The following is a 14,740-nucleotide window of genomic DNA, read 5'->3' as shown; positions in this document are numbered from 1 at the left end:
ATTTACTATGATTTTGTAAACTCCAGAAAACATGAAAGTCAGTTGTAAGTAAATTAGTGTCTGAGAAGAATTTCTCTGTTAAACTGTATTGAGTAATTTGTATATGTATGGTCAGTTTCATTGGCTATGTATCAATGAATTTATTTGATATGTCACTCCTTGTAAGTTTTAGGGTCCTACACATCAGTATATCAATATTCCAGCATTGTCTAATGTTAATTGATTAAACTTTGACTTTTCCAGACTAGCTAGACTTGTGTTGCGATTACCCCCCCCCCCAATATACACTCACACAACACTGATGTTGCTATTAGCATCTCCAGAATGATAATGAAAAGTTAGGAACCACTTCTTTTATATCAGTCTAAGAGTACTTCTAAAGTTCATGATTTACTTAAATGTGTGATTTCTTTAAGTTTGCTAGAAGAGTTTAGAGAAACTTTTCACTTCTGTCACTGACACCTAACATAGCATTTCTGTTATTCCCTCCTACAATGTATAACTTCCAGATCTCTTCTTGACATTCATGAAACACTGTGAAGGAATTTTGATTTTGTACTGATGCTATGGTGGTAAACAAAGACCAAGAGCATTGTAGGTTGCAAACAATTTGAAATCTTTCAAGAAATGCAGTCAGTCATAATTCACAATGTAAATAATGCAGTGCTTTTTGCCGCAAAGAGGTAACTTTTTTAAAAGCATAATACCATTTTTAGTTTTGTGCACAAAAAGTTTTCCTTTATACCATTGTACTAGATAATGTCTATATATGTGATATGTACACAACTTTTGACATAAACCATTTTGAGCCAAACCCTTAAGTAAAATTGATCATTTTTTGATGGTGCAGTCAGCCACATCTATTACACTTTTCTGTTTCTTTGTGTATATTTAAATAATTTTTATGCATTAGCTTTATTATATCTCCTTTCTTTTTCCATATATTACATAGTGTTGTGTGTGATGCTCTTTGGAGAGGGAGGTAACTGTGTTTTGTACCTCCATGTGAGGACTGTTTACATCATGACAAAGTAGCATATTTTGGATATAACTTACTAAATATGGGAACAAAATGGTAACCATAATGTATAGTCTTGCACTTTCTGTAGCTGGCAAGGTTTTGCACCTCTATTTTTATGAATACTATTCACATTTCAATACAGACACACCTAAACAATTGCATAGCATGTCAACATGTATTCTTTAAAGTAATTTAACTCCACAGGAGCAGATAGAATTCAGAGGAATCATACATAAACATACTGTTGTGAATATTGAATGTCACCAGTGGAATAGTCTTAGAAATAATGATGCATATGGCATATTACTTGGTATATTTTGGTGAGAAGAATGAAAGTTTTAGCACACCGACATAGTTTCTACCTTCATGACCCCACTCTGAAGTTGACATAAGAGATTCATATCTCACACTTGGGTGATAGTAGAAAATGTTTCAGTGTTATGTATATATCTTGAAATTTCTAGGTTCAGTTAACAAAGGGGGAAAAGCTTAAAATTAAGTGGCAGCTTCATGCATTTGACAATGCACATACAGTTTCTCCTCTGAAAGTCTTATGTTTTCACTGAATGTTAAAAGTACATCAGTATCACTTGTTTCTTTTCTTTTTGCAGGTGTCAGTTTGCATAGTGAGAGATTAGGATTAATCGGTTAGTCATGCTGAAAGAAACAATAGCTTCAATCTCATCCAGATAGTCATTCTGATCTAAGTGCACAAGAGAGTGACTTTGACGGACAGACTTAGCTTCTGCAGTTGTTTTATGGTACGTGCTTATCAAAAGCCAAGCCGGTGATATGCTTTTTACCTTGAACTGGATTTTCCACTATAAATATTTGTTCTATACCTTATCTTATTATTTACTATGATTTTGTAAACTCCAGAAAACATGAAAGTCAGTTGTAAGTAAATTAGTGTCTGAGAAGAATTTCTCTGTTAAACTGTATTGAGTAATTTGTATATGTATGGTCAGTTTCATTGGCTATGTATCAATGAATTTATTTGATATGTCACTCCTTGTAAGTTTTAGGGTCCTACACATCAGTATATCAATATTCCAGCATTGTCTAATGTTAATTGATTAAACTTTGACTTTTCCAGACTAGCTAGACTTGTGTTGCGATTACCCCCCCCCCAATATACACTCACACAACACTGATGTTGCTATTAGCATCTCCAGAATGATAATGAAAAGTTAGGAACCACTTCTTTTATATCAGTCTAAGAGTACTTCTAAAGTTCATGATTTACTTAAATGTGTGATTTCTTTAAGTTTGCTAGAAGAGTTTAGAGAAACTTTTCACTTCTGTCACTGACACCTAACATAGCATTTCTGTTATTCCCTCCTACAATGTATAACTTCCAGATCTCTTCTTGACATTCATGAAACACTGTGAAGGAATTTTGATTTTGTACTGATGCTATGGTGGTAAACAAAGACCAAGAGCATTGTAGGTTGCAAACAATTTGAAATCTTTCAAGAAATGCAGTCAGTCATAATTCACAATGTAAATAATGCAGTGCTTTTTGCCGCAAAGAGGTAACTTTTTTAAAAGCATAATACCATTTTTAGTTTTGTGCACAAAAAGTTTTCCTTTATACCATTGTACTAGATAATGTCTATATATGTGATATGTACACAACTTTTGACATAAACCATTTTGAGCCAAACCCTTAAGGTGGCAGGGTCCAGTTTCGTAATTTGGCCCCTGGCAAATTTCTTAACTTAAGGCTATGGTGTGACTTTTTCAGCTATTATTGTTTACTATTTATAGATATGGATATATTTGTGAACTAGGTGTTTTGGGCTTGTGTTGTTCTTGAAATTGATGTCAGTCATGTACACCTTCCATAGTTGCTCTGCAGTATGTTGATAGTGAAATACCAATAGTTGGCTAGGAAGAAGAGCTAGCCTCCCATAGCAGTAGACACGTGGGTTCAAGGCAAGCCGAGTATCTCAAAAACGGCTTGGATGACAACTATTCTGAATTGCATCAAACTATTTAGTAGACAATGTTTTTCAAAAGTTTCATCCAGGGAAAGGGCTTGCGTTTGCACTGTGAGTACTACATGCTGTCAAAAATGGCATTTGGATGTGAAAAATGCAGGTATAAAATAGGGGTTGGGGTGCATAAACCTCTTCTGCTATGAACTGCCATTGACTTCTCTGGTCAAGTGAATACTATTCTTATGCTCTGTTTTAATATAGGTATCTAAAAATATGGACCTTTTTGACCTCACTTGTGTATTTGATTTTTTATGATTTTTTATACTAGGTCACTGATTGCGGCATTAAATTTGTACATAAAAACTGGACCCTGCCCCCTTAAGGAAAATTGATCATTTTTTGATGGTGCAGTCAGCCACATCTATTACACTTTTCTGTTTCTTTGTGTATATTTAAATAATTTTTATGCATTAGCTTTATTATATCTCCTTTCTTTTTCCATATATTACATAGTGTTGTGTGTGATGCTCTTTGGAGAGGGAGGTAACTGTGTTTTGTACCTCCATGTGAGGACTGTTTACATCATGACAAAGTAGCATATTTTGGATATAACTTACTAAATATGGGAACAAAATGGTAACCATAATGTATAGTCTTGCACTTTCTGTAGCTGGCAAGGTTTTGCACCTCTATTTTTATGAATACTATTCACATTTCAATACAGACACACCTAAACAATTGCATAGCATGTCAACATGTATTCTTTAAAGTAATTTAACTCCACAGGAGCAGATAGAATTCAGAGGAATCATACATAAACATACTGTTGTGAATATTGAATGTCACCAGTGGAATAGTCTTAGAAATAATGATGCATATGGCATATTACTTGGTATATTTTGGTGAGAAGAATGAAAGTTTTAGCACACCGACATAGTTTCTACCTTCATGACCCCACTCTGAAGTTGACATAAGAGATTCATATCTCACACTTGGGTGATAGTAGAAAATGTTTCAGTGTTATGTATATATCTTGAAATTTCTAGGTTCAGTTAACAAAGGGGGAAAAGCTTAAAATTAAGTGGCAGCTTCATGCATTTGACAATGCACATACAGTTTCTCCTCTGAAAGTCTTATGTTTTCACTGAATGTTAAAAGTACATCAGTATCACTTGTTTCTTTTCTTTTTGCAGGTGTCAGTTTGCATAGTGAGAGATTAGGATTAATCGGTTAGTCATGCTGAAAGAAACAATAGCTTCAATCTCATCCAGATAGTCATTCTGATCTAAGTGCACAAGAGAGTGACTTTGACGGACAGACTTAGCTTCTGCAGTTGTTTTATGGTACGTGCTTATCAAAAGCCAAGCCGGTGATATGCTTTTTACCTTGAACTGGATTTTCCACTATAAATATTTGTTCTATACCTTATCTTATTATTTACTATGATTTTGTAAACTCCAGAAAACATGAAAGTCAGTTGTAAGTAAATTAGTGTCTGAGAAGAATTTCTCTGTTAAACTGTATTGAGTAATTTGTATATGTATGGTCAGTTTCATTGGCTATGTATCAATGAATTTATTTGATATGTCACTCCTTGTAAGTTTTAGGGTCCTACACATCAGTATATCAATATTCCAGCATTGTCTAATGTTAATTGATTAAACTTTGACTTTTCCAGACTAGCTAGACTTGTGTTGCGATTACCCCCCCCCCCCCCAATATACACTCACACAACACTGATGTTGCTATTAGCATCTCCAGAATGATAATGAAAAGTTAGGAACCACTTCTTTTATATCAGTCTAAGAGTACTTCTAAAGTTCATGATTTACTTAAATGTGTGATTTCTTTAAGTTTGCTAGAAGAGTTTAGAGAAACTTTTCACTTCTGTCACTGACACCTAACATAGCATTTCTGTTATTCCCTCCTACAATGTATAACTTCCAGATCTCTTCTTGACATTCATGAAACACTGTGAAGGAATTTTGATTTTGTACTGATGCTATGGTGGTAAACAAAGACCAAGAGCATTGTAGGTTGCAAACAATTTGAAATCTTTCAAGAAATGCAGTCAGTCATAATTCACAATGTAAATAATGCAGTGCTTTTTGCCGCAAAGAGGTAACTTTTTTAAAAGCATAATACCATTTTTAGTTTTGTGCACAAAAAGTTTTCCTTTATACCATTGTACTAGATAATGTCTATATATGTGATATGTACACAACTTTTGACATAAACCATTTTGAGCCAAACCCTTAAGGTGGCAGGGTCCAGTTTCGTAATTTGGCCCCTGGCAAATTTCTTAACTTAAGGCTATGGTGTGACTTTTTCAGCTATTATTGTTTACTATTTATAGATATGGATATATTTGTGAACTAGGTGTTTTGGGCTTGTGTTGTTCTTGAAATTGATGTCAGTCATGTACACCTTCCATAGTTGCTCTGCAGTATGTTGATAGTGAAATACCAATAGTTGGCTAGGAAGAAGAGCTAGCCTCCCATAGCAGTAGACACGTGGGTTCAAGGCAAGCCGAGTATCTCAAAAACGGCTTGGATGACAACTATTCTGAATTGCATCAAACTATTTAGTAGACAATGTTTTTCAAAAGTTTCATCCAGGGAAAGGGCTTGCGTTTGCACTGTGAGTACTACATGCTGTCAAAAATGGCATTTGGATGTGAAAAATGCAGGTATAAAATAGGGGTTGGGGTGCATAAACCTCTTCTGCTATGAACTGCCATTGACTTCTCTGGTCAAGTGAATACTATTCTTATGCTCTGTTTTAATATAGGTATCTAAAAATATGGACCTTTTTGACCTCACTTGTGTATTTGATTTTTTATGATTTTTTATACTAGGTCACTGATTGCGGCATTAAATTTGTACATAAAAACTGGACCCTGCCCCCTTAAGGAAAATTGATCATTTTTTGATGGTGCAGTCAGCCACATCTATTACACTTTTCTGTTTCTTTGTGTATATTTAAATAATTTTTATGCATTAGCTTTATTATATCTCCTTTCTTTTTCCATATATTACATAGTGTTGTGTGTGATGCTCTTTGGAGAGGGAGGTAACTGTGTTTTGTACCTCCATGTGAGGACTGTTTACATCATGACAAAGTAGCATATTTTGGATATAACTTACTAAATATGGGAACAAAATGGTAACCATAATGTATAGTCTTGCACTTTCTGTAGCTGGCAAGGTTTTGCACCTCTATTTTTATGAATACTATTCACATTTCAATACAGACACACCTAAACAATTGCATAGCATGTCAACATGTATTCTTTAAAGTAATTTAACTCCACAGGAGCAGATAGAATTCAGAGGAATCATACATAAACATACTGTTGTGAATATTGAATGTCACCAGTGGAATAGTCTTAGAAATAATGATGCATATGGCATATTACTTGGTATATTTTGGTGAGAAGAATGAAAGTTTTAGCACACCGACATAGTTTCTACCTTCATGACCCCACTCTGAAGTTGACATAAGAGATTCATATCTCACACTTGGGTGATAGTAGAAAATGTTTCAGTGTTATGTATATATCTTGAAATTTCTAGGTTCAGTTAACAAAGGGGGAAAAGCTTAAAATTAAGTGGCAGCTTCATGCATTTGACAATGCACATACAGTTTCTCCTCTGAAAGTCTTATGTTTTCACTGAATGTTAAAAGTACATCAGTATCACTTGTTTCTTTTCTTTTTGCAGGTGTCAGTTTGCATAGTGAGAGATTAGGATTAATCGGTTAGTCATGCTGAAAGAAACAATAGCTTCAATCTCATCCAGATAGTCATTCTGATCTAAGTGCACAAGAGAGTGACTTTGACGGACAGACTTAGCTTCTGCAGTTGTTTTATGGTACGTGCTTATCAAAAGCCAAGCCGGTGATATGCTTTTTACCTTGAACTGGATTTTCCACTATAAATATTTGTTCTATACCTTATCTTATTATTTACTATGATTTTGTAAACTCCAGAAAACATGAAAGTCAGTTGTAAGTAAATTAGTGTCTGAGAAGAATTTCTCTGTTAAACTGTATTGAGTAATTTGTATATGTATGGTCAGTTTCATTGGCTATGTATCAATGAATTTATTTGATATGTCACTCCTTGTAAGTTTTAGGGTCCTACACATCAGTATATCAATATTCCAGCATTGTCTAATGTTAATTGATTAAACTTTGACTTTTCCAGACTAGCTAGACTTGTGTTGCGATTACCCCCCCCCCCCAATATACACTCACACAACACTGATGTTGCTATTAGCATCTCCAGAATGATAATGAAAAGTTAGGAACCACTTCTTTTATATCAGTCTAAGAGTACTTCTAAAGTTCATGATTTACTTAAATGTGTGATTTCTTTAAGTTTGCTAGAAGAGTTTAGAGAAACTTTTCACTTCTGTCACTGACACCTAACATAGCATTTCTGTTATTCCCTCCTACAATGTATAACTTCCAGATCTCTTCTTGACATTCATGAAACACTGTGAAGGAATTTTGATTTTGTACTGATGCTATGGTGGTAAACAAAGACCAAGAGCATTGTAGGTTGCAAACAATTTGAAATCTTTCAAGAAATGCAGTCAGTCATAATTCACAATGTAAATAATGCAGTGCTTTTTGCCGCAAAGAGGTAACTTTTTTAAAAGCATAATACCATTTTTAGTTTTGTGCACAAAAAGTTTTCCTTTATACCATTGTACTAGATAATGTCTATATATGTGATATGTACACAACTTTTGACATAAACCATTTTGAGCCAAACCCTTAAGGTGGCAGGGTCCAGTTTCGTAATTTGGCCCCTGGCAAATTTCTTAACTTAAGGCTATGGTGTGACTTTTTCAGCTATTATTGTTTACTATTTATAGATATGGATATATTTGTGAACTAGGTGTTTTGGGCTTGTGTTGTTCTTGAAATTGATGTCAGTCATGTACACCTTCCATAGTTGCTCTGCAGTATGTTGATAGTGAAATACCAATAGTTGGCTAGGAAGAAGAGCTAGCCTCCCATAGCAGTAGACACGTGGGTTCAAGGCAAGCCGAGTATCTCAAAAACGGCTTGGATGACAACTATTCTGAATTGCATCAAACTATTTAGTAGACAATGTTTTTCAAAAGTTTCATCCAGGGAAAGGGCTTGCGTTTGCACTGTGAGTACTACATGCTGTCAAAAATGGCATTTGGATGTGAAAAATGCAGGTATAAAATAGGGGTTGGGGTGCATAAACCTCTTCTGCTATGAACTGCCATTGACTTCTCTGGTCAAGTGAATACTATTCTTATGCTCTGTTTTAATATAGGTATCTAAAAATATGGACCTTTTTGACCTCACTTGTGTATTTGATTTTTTATGATTTTTTATACTAGGTCACTGATTGCGGCATTAAATTTGTACATAAAAACTGGACCCTGCCCCCTTAAGGAAAATTGATCATTTTTTGATGGTGCAGTCAGCCACATCTATTACACTTTTCTGTTTCTTTGTGTATATTTAAATAATTTTTATGCATTAGCTTTATTATATCTCCTTTCTTTTTCCATATATTACATAGTGTTGTGTGTGATGCTCTTTGGAGAGGGAGGTAACTGTGTTTTGTACCTCCATGTGAGGACTGTTTACATCATGACAAAGTAGCATATTTTGGATATAACTTACTAAATATGGGAACAAAATGGTAACCATAATGTATAGTCTTGCACTTTCTGTAGCTGGCAAGGTTTTGCACCTCTATTTTTATGAATACTATTCACATTTCAATACAGACACACCTAAACAATTGCATAGCATGTCAACATGTATTCTTTAAAGTAATTTAACTCCACAGGAGCAGATAGAATTCAGAGGAATCATACATAAACATACTGTTGTGAATATTGAATGTCACCAGTGGAATAGTCTTAGAAATAATGATGCATATGGCATATTACTTGGTATATTTTGGTGAGAAGAATGAAAGTTTTAGCACACCGACATAGTTTCTACCTTCATGACCCCACTCTGAAGTTGACATAAGAGATTCATATCTCACACTTGGGTGATAGTAGAAAATGTTTCAGTGTTATGTATATATCTTGAAATTTCTAGGTTCAGTTAACAAAGGGGGAAAAGCTTAAAATTAAGTGGCAGCTTCATGCATTTGACAATGCACATACAGTTTCTCCTCTGAAAGTCTTATGTTTTCACTGAATGTTAAAAGTACATCAGTATCACTTGTTTCTTTTCTTTTTGCAGGTGTCAGTTTGCATAGTGAGAGATTAGGATTAATCGGTTAGTCATGCTGAAAGAAACAATAGCTTCAATCTCATCCAGATAGTCATTCTGATCTAAGTGCACAAGAGAGTGACTTTGACGGACAGACTTAGCTTCTGCAGTTGTTTTATGGTACGTGCTTATCAAAAGCCAAGCCGGTGATATGCTTTTTACCTTGAACTGGATTTTCCACTATAAATATTTGTTCTATACCTTATCTTATTATTTACTATGATTTTGTAAACTCCAGAAAACATGAAAGTCAGTTGTAAGTAAATTAGTGTCTGAGAAGAATTTCTCTGTTAAACTGTATTGAGTAATTTGTATATGTATGGTCAGTTTCATTGGCTATGTATCAATGAATTTATTTGATATGTCACTCCTTGTAAGTTTTAGGGTCCTACACATCAGTATATCAATATTCCAGCATTGTCTAATGTTAATTGATTAAACTTTGACTTTTCCAGACTAGCTAGACTTGTGTTGCGATTACCCCCCCCCCCCAATATACACTCACACAACACTGATGTTGCTATTAGCATCTCCAGAATGATAATGAAAAGTTAGGAACCACTTCTTTTATATCAGTCTAAGAGTACTTCTAAAGTTCATGATTTACTTAAATGTGTGATTTCTTTAAGTTTGCTAGAAGAGTTTAGAGAAACTTTTCACTTCTGTCACTGACACCTAACATAGCATTTCTGTTATTCCCTCCTACAATGTATAACTTCCAGATCTCTTCTTGACATTCATGAAACACTGTGAAGGAATTTTGATTTTGTACTGATGCTATGGTGGTAAACAAAGACCAAGAGCATTGTAGGTTGCAAACAATTTGAAATCTTTCAAGAAATGCAGTCAGTCATAATTCACAATGTAAATAATGCAGTGCTTTTTGCCGCAAAGAGGTAACTTTTTTAAAAGCATAATACCATTTTTAGTTTTGTGCACAAAAAGTTTTCCTTTATACCATTGTACTAGATAATGTCTATATATGTGATATGTACACAACTTTTGACATAAACCATTTTGAGCCAAACCCTTAAGGTGGCAGGGTCCAGTTTCGTAATTTGGCCCCTGGCAAATTTCTTAACTTAAGGCTATGGTGTGACTTTTTCAGCTATTATTGTTTACTATTTATAGATATGGATATATTTGTGAACTAGGTGTTTTGGGCTTGTGTTGTTCTTGAAATTGATGTCAGTCATGTACACCTTCCATAGTTGCTCTGCAGTATGTTGATAGTGAAATACCAATAGTTGGCTAGGAAGAAGAGCTAGCCTCCCATAGCAGTAGACACGTGGGTTCAAGGCAAGCCGAGTATCTCAAAAACGGCTTGGATGACAACTATTCTGAATTGCATCAAACTATTTAGTAGACAATGTTTTTCAAAAGTTTCATCCAGGGAAAGGGCTTGCGTTTGCACTGTGAGTACTACATGCTGTCAAAAATGGCATTTGGATGTGAAAAATGCAGGTATAAAATAGGGGTTGGGGTGCATAAACCTCTTCTGCTATGAACTGCCATTGACTTCTCTGGTCAAGTGAATACTATTCTTATGCTCTGTTTTAATATAGGTATCTAAAAATATGGACCTTTTTGACCTCACTTGTGTATTTGATTTTTTATGATTTTTTATACTAGGTCACTGATTGCGGCATTAAATTTGTACATAAAAACTGGACCCTGCCCCCTTAAGGAAAATTGATCATTTTTTGATGGTGCAGTCAGCCACATCTATTACACTTTTCTGTTTCTTTGTGTATATTTAAATAATTTTTATGCATTAGCTTTATTATATCTCCTTTCTTTTTCCATATATTACATAGTGTTGTGTGTGATGCTCTTTGGAGAGGGAGGTAACTGTGTTTTGTACCTCCATGTGAGGACTGTTTACATCATGACAAAGTAGCATATTTTGGATATAACTTACTAAATATGGGAACAAAATGGTAACCATAATGTATAGTCTTGCACTTTCTGTAGCTGGCAAGGTTTTGCACCTCTATTTTTATGAATACTATTCACATTTCAATACAGACACACCTAAACAATTGCATAGCATGTCAACATGTATTCTTTAAAGTAATTTAACTCCACAGGAGCAGATAGAATTCAGAGGAATCATACATAAACATACTGTTGTGAATATTGAATGTCACCAGTGGAATAGTCTTAGAAATAATGATGCATATGGCATATTACTTGGTATATTTTGGTGAGAAGAATGAAAGTTTTAGCACACCGACATAGTTTCTACCTTCATGACCCCACTCTGAAGTTGACATAAGAGATTCATATCTCACACTTGGGTGATAGTAGAAAATGTTTCAGTGTTATGTATATATCTTGAAATTTCTAGGTTCAGTTAACAAAGGGGGAAAAGCTTAAAATTAAGTGGCAGCTTCATGCATTTGACAATGCACATACAGTTTCTCCTCTGAAAGTCTTATGTTTTCACTGAATGTTAAAAGTACATCAGTATCACTTGTTTCTTTTCTTTTTGCAGGTGTCAGTTTGCATAGTGAGAGATTAGGATTAATCGGTTAGTCATGCTGAAAGAAACAATAGCTTCAATCTCATCCAGATAGTCATTCTGATCTAAGTGCACAAGAGAGTGACTTTGACGGACAGACTTAGCTTCTGCAGTTGTTTTATGGTACGTGCTTATCAAAAGCCAAGCCGGTGATATGCTTTTTACCTTGAACTGGATTTTCCACTATAAATATTTGTTCTATACCTTATCTTATTATTTACTATGATTTTGTAAACTCCAGAAAACATGAAAGTCAGTTGTAAGTAAATTAGTGTCTGAGAAGAATTTCTCTGTTAAACTGTATTGAGTAATTTGTATATGTATGGTCAGTTTCATTGGCTATGTATCAATGAATTTATTTGATATGTCACTCCTTGTAAGTTTTAGGGTCCTACACATCAGTATATCAATATTCCAGCATTGTCTAATGTTAATTGATTAAACTTTGACTTTTCCAGACTAGCTAGACTTGTGTTGCGATTACCCCCCCCCCCCCAATATACACTCACACAACACTGATGTTGCTATTAGCATCTCCAGAATGATAATGAAAAGTTAGGAACCACTTCTTTTATATCAGTCTAAGAGTACTTCTAAAGTTCATGATTTACTTAAATGTGTGATTTCTTTAAGTTTGCTAGAAGAGTTTAGAGAAACTTTTCACTTCTGTCACTGACACCTAACATAGCATTTCTGTTATTCCCTCCTACAATGTATAACTTCCAGATCTCTTCTTGACATTCATGAAACACTGTGAAGGAATTTTGATTTTGTACTGATGCTATGGTGGTAAACAAAGACCAAGAGCATTGTAGGTTGCAAACAATTTGAAATCTTTCAAGAAATGCAGTCAGTCATAATTCACAATGTAAATAATGCAGTGCTTTTTGCCGCAAAGAGGTAACTTTTTTAAAAGCATAATACCATTTTTAGTTTTGTGCACAAAAAGTTTTCCTTTATACCATTGTACTAGATAATGTCTATATATGTGATATGTACACAACTTTTGACATAAACCATTTTGAGCCAAACCCTTAAGGTGGCAGGGTCCAGTTTCGTAATTTGGCCCCTGGCAAATTTCTTAACTTAAGGCTATGGTGTGACTTTTTCAGCTATTATTGTTTACTATTTATAGATATGGATATATTTGTGAACTAGGTGTTTTGGGCTTGTGTTGTTCTTGAAATTGATGTCAGTCATGTACACCTTCCATAGTTGCTCTGCAGTATGTTGATAGTGAAATACCAATAGTTGGCTAGGAAGAAGAGCTAGCCTCCCATAGCAGTAGACACGTGGGTTCAAGGCAAGCCGAGTATCTCAAAAACGGCTTGGATGACAACTATTCTGAATTGCATCAAACTATTTAGTAGACAATGTTTTTCAAAAGTTTCATCCAGGGAAAGGGCTTGCGTTTGCACTGTGAGTACTACATGCTGTCAAAAATGGCATTTGGATGTGAAAAATGCAGGTATAAAATAGGGGTTGGGGTGCATAAACCTCTTCTGCTATGAACTGCCATTGACTTCTCTGGTCAAGTGAATACTATTCTTATGCTCTGTTTTAATATAGGTATCTAAAAATATGGACCTTTTTGACCTCACTTGTGTATTTGATTTTTTATGATTTTTTATACTAGGTCACTGATTGCGGCATTAAATTTGTACATAAAAACTGGACCCTGCCCCCTTAAGGAAAATTGATCATTTTTTGATGGTGCAGTCAGCCACATCTATTACACTTTTCTGTTTCTTTGTGTATATTTAAATAATTTTTATGCATTAGCTTTATTATATCTCCTTTCTTTTTCCATATATTACATAGTGTTGTGTGTGATGCTCTTTGGAGAGGGAGGTAACTGTGTTTTGTACCTCCATGTGAGGACTGTTTACATCATGACAAAGTAGCATATTTTGGATATAACTTACTAAATATGGGAACAAAATGGTAACCATAATGTATAGTCTTGCACTTTCTGTAGCTGGCAAGGTTTTGCACCTCTATTTTTATGAATACTATTCACATTTCAATACAGACACACCTAAACAATTGCATAGCATGTCAACATGTATTCTTTAAAGTAATTTAACTCCACAGGAGCAGATAGAATTCAGAGGAATCATACATAAACATACTGTTGTGAATATTGAATGTCACCAGTGGAATAGTCTTAGAAATAATGATGCATATGGCATATTACTTGGTATATTTTGGTGAGAAGAATGAAAGTTTTAGCACACCGACATAGTTTCTACCTTCATGACCCCACTCTGAAGTTGACATAAGAGATTCATATCTCACACTTGGGTGATAGTAGAAAATGTTTCAGTGTTATGTATATATCTTGAAATTTCTAGGTTCAGTTAACAAAGGGGGAAAAGCTTAAAATTAAGTGGCAGCTTCATGCATTTGACAATGCACATACAGTTTCTCCTCTGAAAGTCTTATGTTTTCACTGAATGTTAAAAGTACATCAGTATCACTTGTTTCTTTTCTTTTTGCAGGTGTCAGTTTGCATAGTGAGAGATTAGGATTAATCGGTTAGTCATGCTGAAAGAAACAATAGCTTCAATCTCATCCAGATAGTCATTCTGATCTAAGTGCACAAGAGAGTGACTTTGACGGACAGACTTAGCTTCTGCAGTTGTTTTATGGTACGTGCTTATCAAAAGCCAAGCCGGTGATATGCTTTTTACCTTGAACTGGATTTTCCACTATAAATATTTGTTCTATACCTTATCTTATTATTTACTATGATTTTGTAAACTCCAGAAAACATGAAAGTCAGTTGTAAGTAAATTAGTGTCTGAGAAGAATTTCTCTGTTAAACTGTATTGAGTAATTTGTATATGTATGGTCAGTTTCATTGGCTATGTATCAATGAATTTATTTGATATGTCACTCCTTGTAAGTTTTAGGGTCCTACACATCAGTATATCAATATTCCAGCATTGTCTAATGTTAATTGATTAAAAA

General features: G+C 34.5%; 1 long non-coding RNA gene across 5 annotated transcripts in view; it reads left to right on the top strand.

Moving 5' to 3' along the window:
• The window catches only part of LOC149769171 (uncharacterized), a 31,725-nt gene extending 17,273 nt beyond the window's left edge, over positions 1-14,452 (top strand). For all 5 annotated transcript variants that reach the window (XR_016419385.1, XR_016419387.1, XR_016419386.1 and 2 more), the window contains 6 exons: positions 1,633-1,782; positions 4,158-4,307; positions 6,687-6,836; positions 9,214-9,363; positions 11,741-11,890; positions 14,269-14,452. This is a non-coding gene — a long non-coding RNA (uncharacterized LOC149769171). The remainder of the gene's footprint in view (positions 1-1,632; positions 1,783-4,157; positions 4,308-6,686; positions 6,837-9,213; positions 9,364-11,740; positions 11,891-14,268) is intronic.
• The last annotated feature ends 288 nt before the right edge of the window (positions 14,453-14,740 follow it).

This window comes from Sinohyriopsis cumingii, unplaced genomic scaffold (assembly GCF_028554795.1).
Source record: "Sinohyriopsis cumingii isolate HCF-2022 unplaced genomic scaffold, ASM2855479v2 utg004429l, whole genome shotgun sequence".
Taxonomy (NCBI): domain Eukaryota; kingdom Metazoa; phylum Mollusca; class Bivalvia; order Unionida; family Unionidae; genus Sinohyriopsis; species Sinohyriopsis cumingii.
This window is presented reverse-complemented; position numbering and strand designations above follow the sequence as displayed.